The sequence below is a fragment of the Globicephala melas genome, chromosome 6, assembly GCF_963455315.2.
Source record: "Globicephala melas chromosome 6, mGloMel1.2, whole genome shotgun sequence".
NCBI classification, from domain to species: domain Eukaryota; kingdom Metazoa; phylum Chordata; class Mammalia; order Artiodactyla; family Delphinidae; genus Globicephala; species Globicephala melas.
In genome coordinates this window covers 21506626-21531012 of record NC_083319.1, presented here as the reverse complement: position 1 = coordinate 21531012, position 24387 = coordinate 21506626, and the positions used below count along the sequence as shown (strand labels likewise).

The following is a 24387-nucleotide window of genomic DNA, read 5'->3' as shown; positions in this document are numbered from 1 at the left end:
GGTTTTAATTGGGGGAGCGAGATGATATGCTTTATGTTTTAAAAAGATAATTATGTCTGCTGTGGGGGGAATGGATTAAAGAGGGCAAGGGGTGAAATGGAGAAATGAGTTAAGAGGCATCATCATCCATATTCAGTAATTGCCAAATCTGCCTTTATTACCTCCTAAATAGTTCTCAGCTCTATCCCCTCCCCACTGTTGCACTTCATCGTCTTTGCCTGATCTGCTCCCACAGCTTTGTAACTGATCACACTCTGCCTAAACCCTGTCTACTGTGTATCCAGAGAGATGCCATGTATTGAAGCCACCCACCGTGCCACTGACCTCCTTAAAACCCTCCAGTGACTCCCTAGACCTCTTGACAGTCTGGTGCCTCTTTGCCTTTCAAGCACCATCCAACAGTATGCTTTGTACCTATAGACAGAATTTTTCTCTGTCTCCCCACACATCAGTTGTTTTGGGCCTGCTTGACTTCCTTTGCTTATGAATCCTTCACCACCTACCATCTCATGCAGGGTTAGAAGCCCTTGGTATGCGCTCCTGTGGTACCCAAAGCAAGAACCTTATACTTAATCATTTTCTGTCATTATCATCTATGTATCATCCAGGTCCTTAACTTTCTTCCTCAGAGTTAGACTGTGAATTTCATATATTTTATTTATTTTTGAATCCCCAACATCCATCACAGTTCTTAGATTATAGTAAAGATATAATAAATGTTTGTTGAATGGACCCATTAATGTTAATGTTTTATAATTTCTTGGCCAGTATTAGGTGATACTTTACCTTTATACCATATTCTTTTTATAGAAATAAAACCAGTGTCACACAATATAAATGTTCATTTATTCATTCCAAAAATGTTTATCGAGTCCCTGGAGGTGTTCTAACAATGGAGTATAGAGTAGTGACCAAAACAAAGTCCCTGCTGTCTTGGAACTTAGATGTGTGTATGACCTATCTATACCTGTATGTCCATTTTGACACCTCTCTCTCTCTCTCTCTCTCTCTCTCTCTCCCTCCACACACACACACACCGTTGACCCTTGAACAACACGTGTTTGAACTGCACGGGTCCACTTATACTCATATATTTTCCAATAGTAAACACTATAGTACTACATGGCCTTTGGGCCTACAGTTGGTTGGATCTGTGGACATGGAGGAACCATGGATATGGAGGGCTAACTATAAATTATATGTGGATTAGCTACCATATTGTTCAAGGGTCAGTGGTGTGTGTGTGTATATATATGTATATATGCACGTGTATCTATATATGCACTTTTAATTCTGAATAGTTTTCAATTTACAGAAAAGCAGTGAAGATAGTACAAGGAGTTCTTATATGCCCCATATCCAGTTTCCCTTATTATTAACATCTTACATTAGTAGAGTACATTTGTTACAATTAATAAACCAATACTGATAAATTACTATTAACTAAAGTCTATTCTTTATTCAGAATACTTAGTTTTTTCCTAATGTCCTTTTTCTGTCCAGGATCGCATTCATGACCTCATTACATTTAGGAATCATGCCCTTTTAGGCTCCTCTGAGCTGTGGCCGTTTTTCAGACTCTTTGTTTTTGATGACCTTGACAGTTTTCAGGAGTAATGTAGAGTGGAGAATGCCCCTCAATTTGGGTTTGTCCAATATTTTTCTCATGATTAGATGGGGATTATGGGTTCTTGGGGAGAAGACTACAGTGGTAAAGTGCCATTTTTATCACTTCATATTAATGGTACATGCTGTCAACATGCATTATCACTGTTGAGGCCTTGATCACTTGGCTGAGGTAGTGTTTGTCAGGTTTTTACAGGCTAAAGTACTCCCCCCTACCCCTACCACCGTACTTTATTTTTTGGAAGGAAGTCTTTGTGTGGATCCCACATTTAAGGGGTGGGGAGTAATGCTCCACCTTCTTGAGGAGGCAGTATTTACATAAATTATTCTGAATTCTTCTATACAGTAGATGTGTTTCTACTCTCCCATTTATTTTTCTAGGCAATCATTTATTTATATCAATATGGACTCATGGATATTTATTTTATATTTTGGTTTATAATCCAATACTACTTTATTTATTTTGTTGCTCAAATTTTTCTACTTTTGGCCATTTGGAGCTCTTCTGTGTTCCTTTGGCATACTCCCATACGTTTGTTTTTTGAGCACTTCCTTATTTTCTGGTACTATAAGGATACTCAAGTATCTTTTTTTTGAAATTTTAAATAATTTCCCCTCAATGATTTCATACAGAGTTTGAAAATAATTTGATGTGCTTATGAATTTGAGACTATTATTAAGTAGATAAAACATTTTTCAATATTGGTTTTATTTTTTGTGATGATTTATATAGCTACTTCTCAAAGATGAAAATATATATGAGTATGAGTTTTCTCAGAATATATTATGTTTATGATCAGTTTTATGCTTTCAATTTGTTCAGATATAATTTTTTGCTTTGCACATCATATTAGAGAATTTTTACATTTCTCTGGGCTTCAGGAATGTTTATGGTTGCCAGTAGATGAGCAGATATCATTATGCTGGAAGTGTTTCAGTGATTATATATGCTGAGTGGTAAGCTTGCTTAGTCTAAAAAAAGGACTCCATAATATTTGGCTTTTGGTTATAATTACCAGTCATCGTTGCCAGAAATTAAGTTTAGCTTTTAGAAGCCTGGAATTCTTCATATGTTTATCTCTAACTAAATATTTCAGAGACTGTTATGAAACTGTCAGTAATTCCATTATGTATTATATGTTCAGCGTATTCTTGAGTTACAGCTGATGGAATAACGAATGACGTGATTGTACAACAACATGAGAAATGCTTAAGATAACAGGATGTAAATAGTAATATTTAGTTTCATTACAACTTTGTTTAAAAGGAATCTGACTGACCCCAAATACAAATGAAAAACTAGAAGGAAAATACCTAAATGTTAATGTTAGTGAATGCCTGTTAGGTAGTGTGACACAGCTTTTCTGTTATTTTCCAATTTTAAAAAATTGGCATGTGTTACTTGTTTAATGAGGAAATGAAGGCACTTTCAAAATTTAGGAAAAAACACATTTTACAAGGATTTCTATTGGGTGATAATTTGTTTGCACCATTCTAGATATGGAAAGTTAAAAGGCCTTTAAAAAAATATTCCATAACTCAGGTCAGTTTCCTCCACTGATGATCTGGTGAACCAGTTCTTATTTTTATAATAATAATACTTTACAGTTTACAAATTTAGAATATATTCTATTTCATTTTTAAAAATCTTTATTTGATGGATTTTTACTTCATTTATACACACAAATTGATCAGAGTATAAAGGTGAACAATCGGTGTTTATGTATTGAAACCATGACTTCAGTAATGTCTGCTCAGGTGGAGCAAAGCTGGTGACCCAAGGACCCAAAGGCCGCAGAGCCTGGGCTTTTTGCTGCTGCTGCCGCCGCTGCCACAGCTGCTAGCAGACAGACCACATTTTGAGGGACAGCCTCACATTCCTCTCATAGGAGACTGATAGGCTCAGTAGATACCTTGGGGAGCCTCTTTGGATTAAAAATACCTACGTTATCTATTTGCTTTTGATTTTTTTTAGCTTCTGGTGGTGAAGGGGAGGTGAACTGAGGCTTGGAAGTTGCAGAGTAGCTTTTGCAGGCTGATGTCTCTGGGTGTCCTCAGGATGGGTCATAGATAGGAGATTGTGATTTACAAATGATACATTCTAGTCTTCAAAAAATTTGCAAGAGTGCCACAATAAAAGGCAGATGCATTTAAAATCTTTTCTTTTTGTAAAGCCTTAAAAAATATACTTTTCTTTCTAACTTAATGTATAGAGATACATTCAAAGGAGCATTATTTTGGCCTTAAGCCAGAGGAAAATTTCTTTTTTTTCTAATGTGACCCTTGTCTGTCACTGGGAAATATCTTGACATGCAAGAGAATGGGGACTGGAGTGATCATTTCCATGGTTGCCTCCTGTGGGGTAGTCTGTTTCAGTAGAAGATTCTGATATGTATATAAAATAGTGGTGGCATTCCCAATAGTATCTGGTAGCCTAGCTCTGGAGTTAGGATTGCAACATCAAAAACAGGGTCTGCATTCTGGTAGTAGTCTCATTTCATGCTGTTAGTGGGATTAGTTCCTCCAGTTGGCTAGTGTGCCACTGTGTGGTATCAGCTTGCCTTGTGTATTGATAGGAGAGTGTACAGTACACTAAAATGATACACTAAAACGATAATTAAGAACTGCAAAACCGTAATGCCTTTTCTTAATAATGACCCTCAAAGTAGCCCTTCAAAATCATTGCAACAAAACTTAGCTGTTCACAAAATTATTTCAAAATTAAGAAATAACTATATATCATATAATTTTAAAAACTATGGTTAATATTTGGTTATATTTGCTTTATCCGTCTTTATGTGTATATACATATATGTATGTATGAAACTGTGTGTATGCATATACATACTTTCTTACTGAACCATTTGAAAGTAAGTTGCAGACATGACACATGATGGGTTTCTTTTTTTTTTTAATTTATTTATTTATTTTTATTTGTTTATTTTTGGCTGTACTGGGTCTCCGTTGCCGTGCACGAGCTTTGTCTAGTTGCAGTGAGCAGGGGCTACTCTTCGTTGCGGTGCGCGGGCTTCTCATTGCGGTGTCTTCTCTTGTTGCGGAGCATGGGCTTTAGGCATGCGGGCTTCAGTAGTTGGGGCACTCAGGCTCAGTAGTTGTAGTTCATGGGCTCTAGAGTGCAGGCTCAGTAGTTGTAGCACACGGGCTTAGCTGCTCCGTGGCATGTGGGATCTTCCCAGACCAGGGCTCGAACCCGTGTCCCCTGCATTGGCAGGCGGATTCTTAACCATTGTGCCACCAGGGAAGCCCTATGGGTTTCTTTTTAAGTGCAGCTTGTCTAAACAGTCCTTATATTGTATAGCTACTACTCCCTTCCACTCTTGTCACCCTCTCCCTACATTGACACCCCCTATCTGGGTAACCCATATTGACAACCCAGTATATATCCTCCCATATTTATTCCATGCTTATGTAATTACAAGTACACATATTCATATATGCAGTTTTGTCATTGTTTTACAGAAATGAAATCATACGCACATTTTTCTGCATCTTGCTTTCCTTACTCAAGTGTACTTTGGGGAATGCCTTTAAAAAAAGAAGTCAACTGATATCACTGTAATTAATTTCTTGTTTTTAATAACTTTCAGATATATTTCACATACTATAAATATACCTATTTAAACTGTATAATTCAATGGTTTTTAATATATTTATAGAATTTTGAACCTGATCACCCACAATCAATTTGAGAGCATTTTTGTCACCCTAAAAAGAAACATGGTATCCAGTAACATTTACTCCCAGTTTCCCCCCAAACTCTCTCCTGGTTGTAAGCAAACATTAATCTACATTCTGTCTCTATAGATTTGCCTATTCTATCCATTACATAAATGGGATATGTAGTCCTTTTTTTTTACATCTTTATTGGAGTATAATTGCTTTACAATGGTGTGTTAGTTTCTGCTTTATAACAAAGTGTATCAGTTACACATACACATATGTTCCCATATCTCTTACCTCTTGCGTCTCCCTCCCTCCCACCTTCCCTGCCCCACCCCTCCAGGCGGTCACAAAGCCCCGAGCTGTTCTCCCTGTGCTATGCGGCTGCTTCCCACTAGCTATCTACCTTACGTTTCGTAGTGTATATATGTCCATGCCTCTCTCTCGCTTTGTCACAGCTTACCCTTCCCCCTCCCCATATCCTCAAGTCCATTCTCTAGTAGGTCTGTGTCTTTATTCCTGTCTTACCCCTAGGTTCTTTCTTTTTTTTTTTTTTTTTTTGCGGTACGTGGGCCTCTCACTGTTGTGGCCTCTCCCGTTGCGGAGCACAGGCTCCGGACGCGCAGGCTCAGCGGCCATGGCTCACGGGCCCAGCCGCTCCGCGGCATGTGGGACCTTTCCAAACCGGGGCATGAACCCACGTACCCTGCATCAGCAGGAGGACTTTCAACCACTGCGCCACCAGGGAAGCCCACCCCTAGGTTCTTCATGACATTTTTTTCTTCTTAAATTCCATATATATGAGTTAGCATGCGGTATTTGTCTTTCTCTTTCTGACTTACCCCTCCCTGTATGACAGACTCTAGGTCCATCCATCTCATTACAAATAGCTCAATTTCGTTTCTTTTTATGGCTGAGTAATATTCCATTGTATATATGTGCCATATCTTCTTTATCCATTCATCCGATGATGCGCACTTAGGTTGTTTCCACCTCCTGGCTATTGTAAATAGAGCTGCAATGAACATTTTGGAACATGACTCTTTTTGAATTATGGTTTTCTCAGGGTATACGCCCAGTAGTGGGATTGCTGGGTCATATGGTAGTTCTATTTTTAGTTTTGTAAGGAACCTCCGTACTGTTCTCCACAAAGACTGTATCAATTTACATTCCCACCAACAGTGCAAGAGGGTTCCCTTTTCTCCACACCCTGTCCAGCATTTATTGTTTCTACATTTTTTGATGATGGCCATTCTGACTGTTGTGAGATGAGATCTCATTGTAGTTTTGATTAATGATTAATCTAATGATTAATGATATTGATTAATCTAATGATTAATGATGTTGAGCATTCTTTCATGTGTTTGTTGGCAGTCTGTATATCTTCTTTGGAGAAATGTCTATTTAGGTCTTCTGCCCATTTTTGGATTGGGTTGCTTGTTTTTTGTTATTGAGCTGCATGAGCTGCTTATAAATTTTGGAGATTAATCCTTTGTCAGTTGCTTCATCTGCAAATATTTTCTCCCATTCTGAGGGTTGTCTTTTGGTCTTGTTTATCGTTTCCTTTGCTGTGCAAAAGCTTTGCAGTTTCATTAGCTCCCATTTGTTTATTTTTGTTTTTATTTCCATTTCTCTAGGAGGTGGGTCAAAAAGGATCTTGCTGTGATTTATGTCATAGAGTGTTCTGCCTATGTTTTCCTCTAAGAGTTTGATAGTTTCTGGCCTTACATTTAGGTCTTTAATCCATCTTGAGCTTATTTTTGTGTATGGTGTTAGGGATGATCTAATCTCATACTTTTACATGTAGCTGTCCAGTTTTCCCAGCACCACTTATTGAAGAGGCTGTCCTTTCTCCACTGTACATTCCTACCTACTTCATCAAAGATAAGGTGACCATATGTGCGTCAGTTTATCTCTGGGCTTTCTATCCTGTTCCATTGATTTATCTTTCTGTTTTTGTGCCAGTACCATACTGTCTTGATTACTCTAGCTTTGTAGTATAGTCTGAAGTCCAGGAGCCTGATTCCTCCAGCTCCGTTTTTCTTTCTCAAGATTGCTTTGGCTATTCGGGGTCTTTTGTGTTTCTATACAAATTGTGAAATCTTTTGTTCTAGTTCTGTGAAAAATGCCAGTGGTAGTTTGATAGGGATTGCATTGAATCTGTAGATTGCTTTGGGTAGTAGAGTCATTTTCACAATGTTGATTCTTCCAATCCAAGAACATGGTATATCTCTCCATCTATTTGTATCATCTTTAATTTCTTTCATCAGTGTCTTATAATTTTCTGCATACAGGTCTTTTGTCTCCTTAGGTAGGTTTATTCCTAGATATTTTATTCTTTTTGTTGCAATGGTAAATGGGAGTGTTCTCTTGATTTCGCTTTCGGATTTTTCATCATTAGTGTATAGGAATGCCAGAGATTTCTGTGCATTAATTTTGTATTCTGCTACTTTACCAAATTCATTGATTAGCTCTAGTAGTTTTCTGGTAGCATTTTTAGGATTCTTTATGTATAGTATCACATCATCTGCAAACAGTGACAGCTTTACTTCTTCTTTTCCGATTTGGATTCCTTTTATTTCCCTTTCTTCTGTGATTGCTGTGGCTAAAACTTCCAAAACTATGTTGAATAAGAGTGGTGAGAGTGGGCAACCTTGTCTTGTTCCTGGTCTTAGTGGAAATGCTTTCATTTTTTCACCATTGAGGACGATGTTGGCTGTGGTTTTGTCATATATGGCCTTTATTATGTTGAGGAAAGTTCCCTCTCTGACTGCTTTCTGCAGGGTTTTTATCTTAAATGGGTGTTGCATTTTGTCGAAAGCTTTCTCTGCATCTATTGAGATGATCATATGGTTTTTCTCCTTCAATTTGTTAATACGGTGTATCACGTTGATTGATTTGCGTATATTGAAGAATCCTTGCATTCCTGGAATAAACCCCACTTGATCATGGTGTATGATCCTTTTAATGTGCTGTTGGATTCTGTTTGCTAGTATTCTGCTGAGGATTTTTGCATCTATGTTCATCAGTGATATTGGCCTGTAGTTTTCTTTCTTTGTAATATCCTTGTCTGGTTTTGGTATCAGGGTGATGGTGGCTTTGTAGAATGAGTTTGGGAGTGTTCCTCCCTCTGCTATATTTTGGAAGAGTTTGAGAAGGATAAGTGTTAGCTCTTCTCTAAATGTTTGATAGAATTCACCTGTGAAGCCATCTGGTCCTGAGCTTTTGTTTGTTGGAAGATTTTTAATCCCAGTCTCAATTTCAGTGCCTGTGGTTGGTCTGTTCATATTTTCTATTTCTTCCTGATTCAGTCTTGGCAGGTTGTGCATCTAAGAATTTGTCCATTTCTTCCAGATTGTCCATTTAATTGGCATAGAGTTGCTTGTAGTAATCTCTCATGATCTTTTGTATTTCTGCAGTGTCAGTTGTTACTTCTCCTTTTTCATTTCTAATTCTATTGATTTGAGTCTTCTCCCGTTTTTTCTTGATGAGTGTGGCTAATGGTTTATCAATTTTATTTATCTTCTCAAAGAACCAGCTTTTAGTTTTATTGATCTTTGCTATCGTTTCCTTCATTTCTTTTTCATTTATTTCCAATCTGATCTTTATGATTTCTTTCCTTTTGCTAACTTTGCGGTTTTTTTGTTCTTCTTTCTCTAATCGCTTTAGGTGCAAGGTTAGGTTGTTTATTCGAGATGTTTCCTGTTTCTTGAGGTAGGATTGTATTGCTATAAACTTCCCTCTTAGAACTGTTTTTGCTGCATCCCATAGATTTTGGGTTGTCATGTCTCCATTGTCATTTGTTTCTAGGTATTTTTTGATTTCCTCTTTGATTTCTTCAGTGATCACTTTGTTATTAAGTAGTGTATTATTTAGCCTCCATGTGTTTGTATTTTTTACAGATCTTTTCCTGTAATTGATATCTAGTCTCATAGCGTTGTGGTCGGAAAAGATACTTGATACAATTTCAATTTTCTTAAATTTACCAAGGCTTGATTTGTGACCCAAGATATGATCTATCCTGGAGAATGTTCCATGAGCAATTGAGAAAGATGTGTATTCTGTTGTTTTTGGATGGAATGTCCTATAAGTATCAGTTAAGTCTATCTTGTTTAATGTATCATTTAAAGCTTGTGTTTCCTTATTTATTTTCATTTTGGATGAACTGTCCATTGGTGAAAGTGGGGTGTTAAAGTCCCCTACCATGAATGTATTACTGTCCATTTCCACTTTTATGGCTGTTAGTATTTGCCTTCTGCATTGAGGTGCTCCTATGTTGGGTACATAAATATTTACAATTGTTATATCTTCTTCTTGGATCGATCCCTTGATCATTATGTAACGTCCTTCTTTGTCTCTTCTAATAGTCTTTATTTTAAAGTCTATTTTGTCTGATATGAGAATTGCTACTCCAGCTTTCTTTAGGTTTCCATTTGCATGAAATATCTTTTTCCATCCCCTCACTTTAGTCTGTATGTGTCTCTAGGTCTGAAGTGGGTCTCTTGTAGACAGCAAATATATGGGCCTTGTTTTTGAATCCATTCAGCCAATCTGTGTCTCTTGGTGGGAGTATTTAGTCCATTTATATTTAAGGTAATTATCGATATGTATGTTCCTATTTCCATTTTCTTAATTGTTTTGGTTTCGCTATTGTAGGTCTTTACCTTCTCTTGTGTTTCTTGCCTAGAGAAGTTCCTTTAGCAGTTGTTGCAAAGCTGGTTTGGTGGTGCTGAACTCTCTCAGCTTTTGCTTGTCTGTAACGGTTTTAATTTCTCCATCAAATCTGAATGAGATCCTTGCTGGGTAGAGTAATCTTGGTTGCAGGTTTTTCTCTTTCATCACTTTAAATATGTCCTGCCAGTCCCTTCTAGCTTGCAGAGTTTCTGCTGAAAGATCAGCTGTTCACCTTATGGGGATTCCCTTGTGTGTTATTTGTCCGTTTTCCCCTTGCTGCTTTTAATATGTTTTCTTTGTATTTAATTTTTGACAGTTTGATTAATATGTGTCTTGGCGTATTTCTCCTTGGATTTATCCTGTATGGGACTCTCTGTGCTTCCTGGACTTGATTAACTGTTTCCTTTCCCATATTAGGGAAGTTTTCAACTATAATCTCTTCAAATATTTTCTCAGTCCCTTTCTTTTTCTCTTCTTCTTCTGGAACCCGTATAATTCAAATGTTGGTGCGTTTATTGTTGTCCCAGAGGTCTCTGAGACTGTCCTCAGTTCTTTTCATTCTTTTTCTTTATTCTGCTCTGCAGTAGTTATTTCCACTATTTTATCTTCCAGGTCACTTATTCGTTCTTCTGCCTCAGTTATTCTGCTATTGATCCCATCTAGAGTATTTTTAATTTCATTTATTGTGTTGTTCATTGTTGCTTGTTTCATGTTTAGTTCTTCTAGATCCTTGTTAAATGTTTCTTGTATTTTGTCTATTCTATTTCCAAGATTTTGGATCATCTTTACTATCATTATTCTGAATTCTTTTTCAGGTAGACTGCCTATTTCCTCTTCATTTGTTAGGTCTGGTGGGTTTTTATCTTGCTCCTTCATCTGCTGTGTGTTTCTCTGTCTTCTCATTTTGCTTATCTTACTGTGTTTGGGGTCTCCTTTTTGCAGGCTGCATGTTCATAGTTCCCGTTGTTTTAGGTGTCTGTCCCCAGTGGCTAAGGTTGGTTCAGTGGGTTGTGTAGGCTTCCTGTTGGAGGGGACTAGTGCCTGTGTTCTGGTAGATGAGGCTGGATCTTGTCTTTCTGGTGGGCAGGTCCACGTCTGGTGGTGTGTTTTGGGGTGTCTGTGGACTTACTATGATTTTAGGCAGCCTCTCTGCTAATGGGTGGGGTTGTGTTCCTGTCTTGCTAGTTGTTTGGCATAGGGTGTCCAGCACTGTAGCTTGCTGGTCGTTGAGTGAAGCTGGGTGCTGGTGTTGTGATGGAGATCTCTGGGAGATTTTCACCGTTTGATATTATGTGGAGGTGGGAGGTGTCTTGTGGACCAGTGTCCTGAAGTTGGCTCTCCCACCTCAGAGGCACAGCACTGACTCCTGGCTGCAGCACCAAGAGCCTTTCGTCCGCACGGCTCAGAATAAAAGGGAGAAAATGTAGAAAGAAAAATTGGGAGGGATGGATGGAGGGAGGGAGGGAGGGAGGGAAAGAAGATTAAAATAAAGTAAGATAAAATATAAAGTTATTAAAATAAAAAAATAATTATTAAGAGAGAAAAAAGAAAAAAAATTTCAGAAAACTGGACGGATAGAACCCTAGGACAAATGGTGGAAGCAAAGCTATACAGACAAAATCTCACACAGCAGCGTACACATATACACACACACAAAAAGAGGAAAAGGGGAAAAAAATCATAAATCTTGCTCTCAAAGTCTACCTCCTTAATTTGGGATGATTCGTTGTCTATTCAGGTATTCCACAGATGCAGGGTACATCAAGTTGATTGTGGAGCTTTAATCCGCTGCCTCTGAGGCTGCTGGGAGAGATTTCCCTTTCTCTTCTTTGTTCGCACAGCTCCCGGGGGCTCAGCTTTGGATTTGGCATCGCCTCCGCGTGTAGGTCGCTGGAGGGCCTCTGTTCTTTGCTCAGACAGAACGGGGTTAAAGAGCTGCTTATTCGGGGGCTCTGGCTCACTCAGGCCGGGGGGGAGGGAGGGTTACAGAGTGTGGGTTGAGTCTGCGGCAGCAGAGGCCAGCGTGACGGTTGCACCAGCCTGAGGCACACCGTGCGTTCTCCCGGGGGAGTTGTCCCTGGATCCCGGGACCCTGGCAGTGGCGGGCTTTACAGGCTCCCTGGAGGGGGGTGTGGATAGTGACCTGTGCTCGAACACAGGCTTCTTGGTGGCGGTAGCAGCAGCCTTAGCGTCTCATGCCGGTCTCTGGGGTCCGCGCTTTTAGCCACGGCTCAGGCCCATCTCTGCAGCTCCTTTAAGCAGCGCTCTTAATCCCCTCTCCTCGCGCACCAGGAATCAAAGAGGGAAGAAAGAGTCTCTTGCCTCTTCAGCAGGTCCAGACTTTTCACGGGACTCCCTCTCGGCTAGCCGTGACGCACTAACCCCCTGCAGGCTGTGTTTACGCCGCCAACCCCAGTCTTCTCCCGGTGCCCTGACCGAAGCCGGAGCCTCAACTCCCAGCCCCGCCCACCCTGGCGAATGAGCAGACAAGCCTCTCGGGCTGGTGAGTGCTGGTCGGCCCTGATCCTCTGTGCGGTAATCTCTCCACTTTGCCTTCCGCAACCCTGTTGCTGCGCTCTCCTCCACGGCGCCGAAGCTTTCCCCCTCCGCCACCCGCAGTCTTTGCCCGTGAAGGGGCTTCCTAGTGTGTGGAAACCTTTCCTCCTTCACAGCTCCCTCCCACTGGTGCAGGTCCCGTCCCTATTCTTTTGTCTCTGTTTTTTCTTTTTTCTTTTGCCCTACCCAGGTATGTGGGGGGTTTCTTGCCTTTTGGGAGGTCTGAGGTCTTCTGCCAGCGTTCAGTAGGTGTTCTGTAGTTGTTCCACGTGTGGATGTTTTTCTGGTGTATCTGTGGTGAGGAAGGTGATCTCCGCGTCTTACTCTTCCGCCATCTTCCCGGACTGTAGTCCTTTTTATATGATTTATTTCACTTAAGATACTGTTTTCAAGGTCTGTCCATGTTTTAGCTTTTGCTGTATACTATCTGAATATTTTACTATGATCAGGTATTAGAAAAAAACCAAAATACTTAAAATTTACATTATAATGTTTTATTATATTAACAATAGTTGATTCTATGTGAGGGTTATACGAGTGATCATTTTACTAGTCTATCAACTTTTACCTATTTTTTAAAAATTATTTTTGAGTGCCTGAATTCTTTTTTTTTTTTTTTTGCGATACGCGGGCATCTCACTGCTGTGGCCTCTCCCGTTGCAGAGCACAGGCTCCGGACGCGCAGGCTCAGTGGCCATGGCTCATGGGTCCAGCCGCTTCGTGGCATGTGGGATCTTCCTGGACCGGGGAACAAACCTGTGTCCCCTGCATCGGCAGGCGGACTCCCAACCACTGCGCCACCAGGGAAGCCCCTGAGTTTTTTAATTAAGGTATAATTTACACAGAATGAAACACGGGTTCTCAAGTGTTGGGGTTTTTTAGTTTTAGTTTTGTTTGTTTTTGTTTTGCCACGCCACGCAGCATGTGGCATCCTAGTTCCCCAACCAGGGGTTGAACCCACGTCCCCCCCACAGTGGAAGCACAGAGTCTTAACCACTGGCCCACCAGGGAAGTCCCAACTTTTATCTATATTTGATAATAATAAAAATTTAAGAAAAGTGCTATTAGAATGTTTTCTATGATAACATTATTGAAATATTTACATATTAAAATTTAAAACCACAGTTAAATAATTTAAATTTAATTAAAGTGTAAATGCGTTAAGCATTCCAAAATTATAAAATTATTTTTTCTAGTCCTTTTGGTTTTGTTTAAATTAAAATTTTAAGCTATTTGGAATTTGAAATTCTCTGTTTACTAATCCATTTTAAAAATTCATTTTCTAGGTAGACAGACATTTTATTTGGAAATAATGATGGTTTTTTTATTCTTTGTATTTTTGTCTATTATCTTGCCTCATTGCATAGGGTAGCACATTTTTTAAAAACTTCTAATTTCTTGCTCTGTGTATCCATTCTTCTCTTTTTAATATTTATTTGGCTGCACTGGGTCTTAGTTGCAGCATGTGGAACCTTCATTGCCACATGCGAGATCTTCCTTGCGGCATGTGGGATCTTTTGGGCATGTGGGATCTTTAGTTGCGGCATGAAGCATCTTTAGTTGAGGCATGCGAACTCTTAGTTTTGGCATGTGGGATCTAGTTCCCTGACGAGGGAACGAATCCGGGTCCCCTGCATTGGGAGGGCAGAGTCTTAGCCACTGGCCCACCAGGGAAGCCCCTCTTCTCCCAAGTTTTTTGATCATCTTTACGATCATTACTCTGAACTCTTTCTTGGGTAGATTGTCTATCTCCATGTCACTTAGTTCTTCTTCTGGGGTTTTATCTTGTTCCTTTGTCTGAAACATACTCCTCTGTCACCTCATTTTGTCTGAACAGCTATCTATATTTTATGTATGTGGTAGGTTGGTTATGTTTCTCAACCTTGGAGAAGTGGCCCTCTGTAGGAGACATACTGTGCATCCCAGCAATGCACGCTCCCTTCTCATCACCCGAGGACCAGGGGCCAGCTGGTCCTAGGGTAGTGTCTGGCCTGCATTTGCAGGCTCGGTCTGCTCGCTGTGGGAATGTAGTTTTTGCTTCTGGTATCTGGCCCCTGGTGGGTGGAGCTGGGTCTTGGTCCTCTGGTGAGCAAGGCCATGTCTAGGGGCATGTCTAGAGGCAGCTGTGGGCTCAGGAAGTCTTTAGGCAGCCTGTCTACTGATGGATGGGGCTGTGTCCCCACCAAGTTTGTTGTTTGGCCTGAGGCGTTCCAACATTGGAGCCTACAGGCTGTTGGGTGGGGCCAGTCTTGGTGCCAAAATGTCGGCCTCCAAGGGAGCTCACACAGATGAATGCTCCCCAGTATATCTGCTGCCAGTGTCGAAGTCCCCAGGGTGGGCCACAGATGACCCCCTAGGAGACCCTCTAAGACCAGCAGGTAGGTCTGGCCTAGGCTCCTATCAGATTACTGCTTTTGCCCTTGGTCCCTGTGCATGTGAGATTTTGTGTGTGCCCTTTAAGAATGAAGTCTCTAGTTCCCCCAATCCTGTGGAGCTCCTGCAGTCAAGCCCCACTGGCCTTCAGAGCCAAATGCTCTGGGGGCTCCTCTTCCTGGGTGCTGGACCCCCTGGGGTTGGGAGGCCTGACAGTGGGACTCAGAACTCTCACTCTTGCGGGAAAACCTCTGTAATATAATTATTCTCCAGTTTCTGGGTCGCCCACCAAGGGGGTATGAGATTTGATTTTATCATGAGTCCGCCCCTCCTACCAGTGGTTTCGTCTTTATGTCTTTAGTTGTAGAGGATCTTTTCTGGTAGGTTTCAGTCTTTTTTTTTTTGGCTGTGCCACGCGACTTGTGGGATCTTAGTTCCCTGACCAGGGATTGAACCCGTGCCCCCTGCAGTGGGAGCCCAGAGTCTTAACCACTGGACCACCAGGGAAGTCCCGTTTTCAGTCTTTTTTAATGATGGTTCTACAGATTGTGCTCATGAGAGGAGGTGAGCTTAGGGTCCTTCAGCTCCGCCATCTTGGCTGCTCTCCAGAATATTTTTAATCATAAAAAAGCATTAAGTTTTGGGCGCTAGTTCTGGAGGCTCTGAAGTCCATGGTCAAGGTACTGGCAGATTCGAAGTCTGATGAGATCGCTCTTCCTCATTCGTAGGCATCTTCTCATTGTGTCCTTGTATGACAGAGCTAGGTAGCACATTTAGAACAGTTTGAATAATAATCATGAATAGACTGCTTATTTGTAATTTTTGATGGCAGGCTCATCTCTTGTTCCAGTTTTAAGGTTTTATGTTTTTTGATAAATACTATTTATTAGGTTAAGGAAGTTTTCTTCTAACATTAAAATAGGTAAAACAGAGCAATCAAATCAGAGAATTAAATGGAAAATAAATCTGATGAAAAACAATTCTAAAAAGTAGAACAGAAATGATTACTGAAGACAGAGAGTAATAATCAGCTGATGGGTCTGCTAGAAGTTCTTATATTCAGGCAAAATGTCCTGAATATGTTCCAAATCAATGTGTTAGAATAAAAGAAAAACAGAGAGATCTGAGAAATACTGGGACAACACTGGTACATGACCAAATAGGTTTCACTGGGTAAATCCTAGGGCCAATGTATGCTTAGAGATAAAAGCCCTTCTAGAAGAAAGCATGCCAGTTCACCAATAAAAACAAATACATTCTTAGCACTGTTTTAAGGGATGTTCATTTTGTCAAAGGTTAAAATTATTGGATAGATTAGTTGCCTCTTGAATATATACTCTTGAATATATGCCTCTTGAATATACTCTTCTTGAATATATACAATGAATATAATTATATTCTTATGAATATATTCTTAACAAATCTATTGATATTCATTAAATTTTAAACTGAGCTCAAAATTTCACATTATGGTAAAGAGTACAGGCCATTAATATGAATATATACTGATGAAAATATGAATATAGTCTTGGGGCTTCCCTGGTGGCACAGTGGTTGAGAATCCACCTGCCAATGCAAGGGGCACGGGTTCGAGCCCTGGTCCGGGAAGATCCCACATGCTGCAGAGCAACTAAGCCCATGTGCCGCAACTACTGAGCCTGCACTCTAGAGCCTGCAAGCCACAACTACTGAGCCCACATGCCCCAACTACTGAAGCCCGCATGCCTAGAGCCTGTGCTCTGCAACAAGAAAAGCCACCGCAATGAGAAGCCTGAGCACCACAGCAAAGAGCAGTCCCCGCTCGCCACAACTAGAGAAAGCCTGCACGCAGCAACGAAGACCCAGCACAGCCAAAAATAAAAATAAATAAAATAAATAAATTTATTTTAAAAAATATGAATATAGTCATAATGAGTATATTGATATTCATTAAATTTTAAGCCAGGTTCAAAAATGCCCCAATATGGTCAAGAACATAGCTCCTGAATATGAATATAAACTTATGAAAATGTTCATGAATATATTGGTATTCATTAATTTTAACCTGCATTAAAACATTTTCCCAATAGGGCAAAGAAGAATATATTCATGAATATATTCATGAGGAGGGTATATTCATGAATATAATCATTATAAAGAATATATTCACATTTACTGAATATATTTGTGAAGAATATATTTATAGGAAAATTAAACCACTCTATAGCCCTTTGCTTTTTACAAATTAAATAGTTCTTAAAATACTGCTATGAAGCAAATAAAATTTTACTGGAATCTTCAAAGAATGAAAGTATAAACTTGTTACATTTAGTGAATTGGTCTGTTTATGAATAGGCTTCTATTGAATAGTTTTTGACAAATTAATTTAGAGCCCTCTCTCTCAACATGAGTTGAATCATTATTTATTACAAAATGTACTCTGGGGAAACCAAGACAAGAAAGAGAGGATACTGAAAACAGCTTAGGCTATCTGAGTACTCAGAGTAGACTGATTAACGATACTAAAGAAATGATGGCACCTGTTAGAAGTAAGTATGACTGCTATGCCAGGCAGTAGCCAGACACTGTTGTTTCAAGTTCTCTTCATTCTCCTTGGGCTCACATTCATGAGACTGTGTAGTTTAGTAATAAAGGGTGGTATAGGGTTAGACTTCCTACGTTTGAAACCAAACTCCGTTCACTGCCCCTGCACCTTGAGTCCTTTTTAAAAATTAAGGTAGGGCTTCCCTGGTGGCGCAGTGGTTGAGAGTCCGCCTGCCGATGCAGGGGACACGGGTTTGTGCCCCGGTCCGGGAAGATCCCACATGCCGCGGAGCGGCTAGGCCCGTGAGCCAAGGCTGCTGAGCCTGCGCGTCCGGAACCTGTGCTCCGCAATGGAAGAGGCCACACCAGTGAGAGCCCCGCATACTGCAAAAAAAAAAAAAATTAAGGTATAATTTATATATAGTAAGATGCACAAATACTACCATTAATATTCTTGTGCTTTTTGTGGACACATAACTCATGCTCAAAGTCTTTTTTGATGAAAGGAGTATTAGTTATTGTATATTAAATACTAATAGATATTAAGCAACACATCTGTGTTTTGAGACAAATATACTGGTTAAAAGGAAGCTTTAGCAACAAAATACAAAATAAATATGAATACAACTAAAAGGGCTGTCATCTAATATTTATTACTGGATTTTAGTTTAGATATGGAATGGAAAAGTTGGAATGGGGTCAGTTTAGAATGGGCTTTCAAGACCACTAAGGGATCTGGATCTTTTCTTCTTAGTCAAGTGCCAGATAACTAAATAATAGGTGCTTACCATACCTTCTCATTTGACATTCACAGCAACATCAACAAGTGGGTGCCACTTATATTAGATTGCAAATACATCTAGGGTGTATCTGGGAGACACATCTCTTTCTTTTGCTATAGGATAATTTAACATCTTTTCAAACTTGGAGCTGATGATGCTCTAAAGTTTACTATTTTCTTTTGATGATTTGGTCATATTTTGGGGCTGGGGAGTTTGATCCAGTTACCGTCTGTAAAGCAATAGAGCTTAACTCAAAGTGGAGGGAAACTGGGAAATCGCATGACTTGCTTTGTAGTTTCTTACTTCATCTTTGTAATTTGGTAGTTCAGAAAGGAATTCTGAGGCTTCACACAGTTTGCCTGAGATTTTATCAATCAAGCATTCTTCATGGCTTTTGTCCACCTTAAGCAGATTGAAGCTCTGGACAGCTTGAACATTGCTCATCCAGACGCGTCCTGTTAGTAACAACCCAAAATTTTCAACCCATTTATAAAAAACACACATTATAGGCACATCTTTTGGGGGAAAAAAGCCCAGATATTATTTAAATCCCTTTACATTCAATGGGTACTCAGAAATAACCATCTACTTCACGTACATATCCGAGCAAAAAATTAACCATTAAATGTAAATAGATGCTGAGTGGGCCAGATCTTGTGATCACCTTGTTTATATTGATGTTCTGAATGTGATACTAAGTTTCAGAGGTTTGTATAAAGAATTCTGTAAAATGCTTAACTCCTTCATTAACTTTACTGCTAAACAGCAAGCTTCTTAAGGGCCGTATTCATGTCTGATTTATGCTTACTGTGGTATAATAGCATCTAGCAAAATTTATTGTACATAGAAGATGCTTAATCTTTATATTTTTAAGGAATAAATATATGAAGTATCTGTCATGGAAATACTTATAATATTTATAAGAGATTTTAGCTGAACTATCAAGTCATTGGAACATAGATTTTCCTACAGTATTTACATTCTCTATGATGTTTGTTTTGCTGTCTTGCCATTAATTAGGTAAAGGAGGTAGATGTGCACCCTTGTCTCTGTTGTCTTAATGAAGATGTCCTCTTTTCTTCTGTGTACCCAATCTTTGTGCACTAAAATTCTGCTTCTCACAGTTTCACAGTATATTAGATTTGTTTCTTAGCCCTTTTCATGTCTGGAGTCTTCTTTACTATAAAATGGAGGAAAATGTCTAGCCACTTGAAAAATTTTTAAATTTTTACATATTGTTAGGCTTGAAGTAAATGTCAGATCCGAGAGAGGATCCTGAGAGACCACTATTCAGCCCCTTTATTTTACTGATGAAGAACCCTAAGTTCTACTTCCTCACTATAATGGACATACTGTTTTGTAATTGCTTGTTTAATTGTAGGCATTTCTTGCTAGACTTTAAACTCAGTGGGAGTAGGGATAACAGCTGTCTTATTTAATGCTGCATCTCTGGCACAGAGCACAGTGCTTGGAAGAGAATAGACATTGAGTTATTGGTGTTGAATAAATAAATAAATGAATCAAGATTGGTGAAGGGACATGCAGCCCACAGGTGTTGAATCCCAGTTCAGCACACTAAAAGTTGGATGTTTGTAATCTACTCTATCACTCCAGGGAGTCGAGGTTTGTGGAAATGATAGATTTCCTTAAGTCTGTGCCAAAATCTACAACTTATACATTTCCAGACTTTGGCTTTCAACATGCAGAGGACTGCTGTAAGGAACAGTAGTTGACCAAAGAAACACTAGAGGATGTGCTGCCTCATTTTTGCTAGGATGATATATAAACACATGCTTCATAATATATAAACTCATGAATGGTTTATGTGGAAGGGAGTGTAGTAAATATCATCTGTTTCAGTCCTCTGATTTCTCCTTCCCAGTAAGGTTCAGGCTCTTTTTTGGCCTTTGTAACTCTTCATGTCATTTCAATTTATTTTTCTTAACTTGTCCTGCTACTTTCCTTAATCTACTACATTCTCAAGCAAATGAAGATGTTTGCTGTTCTTTGTACACCCTGAATTTCCCACCTTCTTGCATTTACTCAACATTGTTTCCTCCCTGTAATTCCCACGTTCTGCATATCCTAATCCTATCCATTTAGTTAGTCCACAAGTATTTGTTGAGGCCTCATTATGTGCCTGGCATGGGGCTCAGAGCTGAGTGTAATGATTAATAAAACCATGCTCAAGGTGGATTAATGAAACCTCCTCTATTAACACTCTAATAGAGGTGGACATTTAAGCATAGTAACATCAAGTCCCAGGGGGACAAATGAAGTGGCAACTACAGAGCCTTTGATGGGGAGGGGTTGAAGAAATGACTCTAAATCAGTGGTTCTCAAATGGAAGTGGTGTAGAAGAAAGCATTTGACAATATCTGGAGACATTTTTGGTTGTCACAACTTGAGTTGGGGGGGGGCAGTTACTGGCTTCTAGTGGGTAGAGGCCAAGGATGCTGTAAAATATCCTATGCACAGAACAGTCCCCACACAAAGAATTATCCTGCCCAAATGTCAGTGTTGCTGAGGGGTGAAAAACCTTGTTCTAAATCAAGTTGCAGAGATTGAGTACGATGATGTTTAGCTACCACCACCACCACCCCCCAAAAAAAGACAGTATTTGTAAAGATCTGGAGTTAAGATACCATAGATTGGAGAACTAGAATGAATTAATATGGTTGGAGCTCAGGTTTTGAATGGGAAGGAATTAATCTTGAGCAGTCAGCCTCACTGGTAGAGTCCAGATCCAGAGGCCACAAAACGCCATGTTGAGAAAATTGCAGTGTCTTCTCTTTGGCTCTTTGGAGCCTCTAACAGAGAGTGATTTTACTGTAGGCAAACCCTAAATACACACTAATGTCAATCCACTAACAGGTAAACAGTTTATGTACTCTGGTGTTTTATAACTAGTAACAAGTCTCAGTTTATCAGTAGATACCCATGGTAAAGCACTGTGGCTGAGAACATCCATTCTAGCAAGTCAGAACTCTTGGTTACCCATCTACTAAGGATCGTTGATGAAGCTATGTTATGGAGGTCCTTGTTAGCTGAGGATAACTGGCACTGAAAGGACATTTAAAGTGAACCCACTTAAAGTAGGGATGAAAATTTTATAGTAGCTAGTGAGTGGACTTGACTGGGGCTTTGTATTGGGGGTCCTCAATACCACTCCCAGGGTTGATGACTTCCTAGAAGGACTCACAGTACTTAGAAAGCTATTATACTCACAGTTACAGTTTGTTACAGTGGAAGAATATAGATTAAAACCAGCTAAGGGAAAAAGCAGATGAGTGAAGTCCAGGAGAAACCATGCATAAGATTCTAGGTGTGCCTTCCCAGTGGAGTCACATGAAGACACACTTAGTTCTCCCAGCAAAACATGGCACATATTTGTCAACCAGGGAAGCTCCCTGAACCTTGGTGTCCAGGGTTTTTGTTGAGAGTCAGTCACATAAGCATGCAATGCTCATGTGACTGACCTTAGCTACTTAGTCTCCAGCCCCCATAGATCAGGCTGGTACAGTGTGGCCCTAAGTCTCAGGCATACAAAACAGTCTCATCAGGCAAAATATTCCATGAACTTAGGGGTCATCTCCCAGGAGCTTGTCAAGGATTAATTCTCCTTTCATTGAATATTCAGGGTTTGAGCAACCCTAGCCTGCTGAATTAACCTTTTACTGCATCAGTTTTTTTTTTTTTTAAGGTTAAGGAAATTATATTTCTTCCTGCTTTATTACAAGGTTTTTTTAATTGTGGTAAAATATACATAACATAAAATTTACCATTTTAACCATTTTTAAGTGTATGGTTCAGTGTTACTGAGTATATTCACATTGCACATTGTTGTGCAATGCATCTCTAGAACTTTCATCATCTGAAATTAAAAATTTAATGTACCTGTTAAACAGTTACTCTCCATTCCAGTCTCTCCCAGCCCCAGGTTATCACTATTCAACTTTGTCTCTTTGAATTTGACTCTTGCAGGTAACTCTTTTTTTAAAATATTTTATTTATTTATTTATTTTAGTTGTGCCAGGTGTTAGTTGCAGCATGTGGGATCTTTAGTTGCGGCGTGCAGGATCTTTAGTTACAGTGTGCGGACTTCTTAGTTGCGGCATGCATGTGGGATCTAGTTCACTGACCAGGATCAAACCTGGGCCCCTTGCATTGGGAGCACAGAGTCTTACCCACTGGACCACCAGGGAAGTCCCCGAGGTAACTCTTATAAGTGGAATTATACAGTATTTGTCCTTCTGTGGTTGGCTTATTTCACTTAGCATAAAGTCTTCAAAGTTCATCCATGTTGTAGCATGTATTAGAATTTCATTCCTTTTTTAACACTGATACTGTATAGGCTTCAACTAAAAAAAAATTATTAATAGTTTTTTAAAAATCTTGTATTTAACAAGATCTATATAATCGAAGCTCTGTGCTAATCTTTAGAATGAACAAGAAGTGGCTTGAATGTTCATTTGGGGGGTATAGCTTTTCTGACAAAATTATATAAGCAGAATACAGTGTCCTTCACCAATTTCATCTCACTAAGCCAGGTCAGGAAAAGCAATGCTGTTGTGGAAATATCCCTTGGTTTCTTCGGTTTTCCAAAGAGAAAATTTTAATTCATTCTTTTTTGAAATATCTGTTGTATCATCTTTGAGAATTCCCCACATTTGCTATCTGGTCTAAGTATGCCAGACATTAATTTGTAAAAGTGGCTTTGCATATGATTAAATCAGATCTCCAGCATTTTTTCAGCAACTTGTTCAAATCCTGCGTTTTTGGAAAAGTTTGTAGTTTCAGTTTACATTCATCCTGCTTATATATGGTCAGGTATTTGCAGCATCCAAAAATGAGAGAGTGACATAAACAGGTTCCCAGAAGTAGACTCTAGTATTTAGAGGGGGAGTTTGAATGGGGACTGGGCAGCTCATTAGTGAATATTTTTGTGTATGACAGCTTTTGCTTCTCTTCACAGTGTCATGATTATAGGGTCATAGTTAATGTGTCTGGATAAAGAGGACTCCTGTACTTTGTGGGAGTAGTGACTGTTTGCTCAATAATTTGCTTGACAGTTTAGCTCACTAACCCATTCAGGGCCCAAAGTGAGTGAGTGCTCCTCACAGAAATCCCTGGAGTGTGTTTTTTTAAGCTGTCCTACTTTGAACTTTCAAAAGTTTAGCAGACTGACAGAGGCTTTTGGGTTTTGAGTTTTAAGCCTTTACAGTTCCCGTGTTTCTAATGCCTTGTCTGCTTACATTGTGTTCAAAGTAATCCATCCTTAGTGTTTACAGGCCCAACGTACATGAAAGTATAAAAATAGATTGCCAATTAAAAAAAAAAGAAAAAAAAGAATAAATTGCCAGCCTATGGGCACCAGGTCTGTGTCAGGCAGGGTCATCACAAGAAGCAATTACTCTTAGCTTGAGAAGTCTGTACATCAGAAATCAATGGATTTTTTTCCCCCACGTCCTCATGAAACAGTGGTGCTTAATGTTCAAATATGTTATAATGTGGAGATGATTACCAGGAAAACATCAACATGGGTTAATTGGGGATTACTGATTTTAAAACAAGGAAAGTCCTCCCCCTTCCTTCTCCAGCACCTACGGGTTATGGAGAAATGGATGCAGCTGTGAAGTGAAAGGGAGGAGCTATCATCCTTAATATTCCTAAATAACTCAGGAGCTCGAGTCAGCATAGAGCTTGAGTCCCATTCTTTTGGAGCACTGCAGCACATCATCCCTTTCTGATGGGGCAAGGGGCTGGGGAGCACACTGAGTGTGGATACTGGGTTCAGGAACATCACCTGAGAGATAGTATAGTGTAGTGGTTAGTAGCACTGACTTGGGCAGGCTACCTTGGTTTGAGTCCTGACTCCTTTATTTACTAGGTTTGAGACATTGGACAAGTTTCTTAAACTATCTGACTCAGTTTTCTCATTTGTACAATGGAGATAATTTTAGTACCTCTTCATAAAGGTCAATGCATTAGTATATCTGATGTACTTAGAATGAAACCTGGCACATAATGAGTGCTATGTCAGTGTGTGTTGTTATCTTTATTGTTAACTTCAATTCTCAGGGGAGCTTTCTCTGACATTTCTAAATAGGTTAAGTTTCTGCTTTATAAGATTTAATGGCATCATTTATCACAGTGATAATAATAAGTACCA

General features: G+C 39.5%; 1 protein-coding gene across 6 annotated transcripts in view; it reads left to right on the top strand.

Annotated features, from left to right (window-relative positions):
* KIAA1958 (KIAA1958 ortholog) overlaps positions 1 to 24387 on the top strand; it is a 187614-nt gene that overhangs the window by 55731 nt on the left and 107496 nt on the right. Inside the window, exon 1 of one of the 6 annotated variants that reach the window (XM_060300615.1) lies at positions 13266 to 13367. The exons of the other annotated variants lie outside the window; for them this stretch is intronic. The gene's annotated coding sequence lies outside the window, so the exon portion shown is untranslated. Of the gene's footprint in view, positions 1 to 13265; positions 13368 to 24387 lie in introns of those variants that run through there. 6 annotated transcript variants of the gene reach the window in all.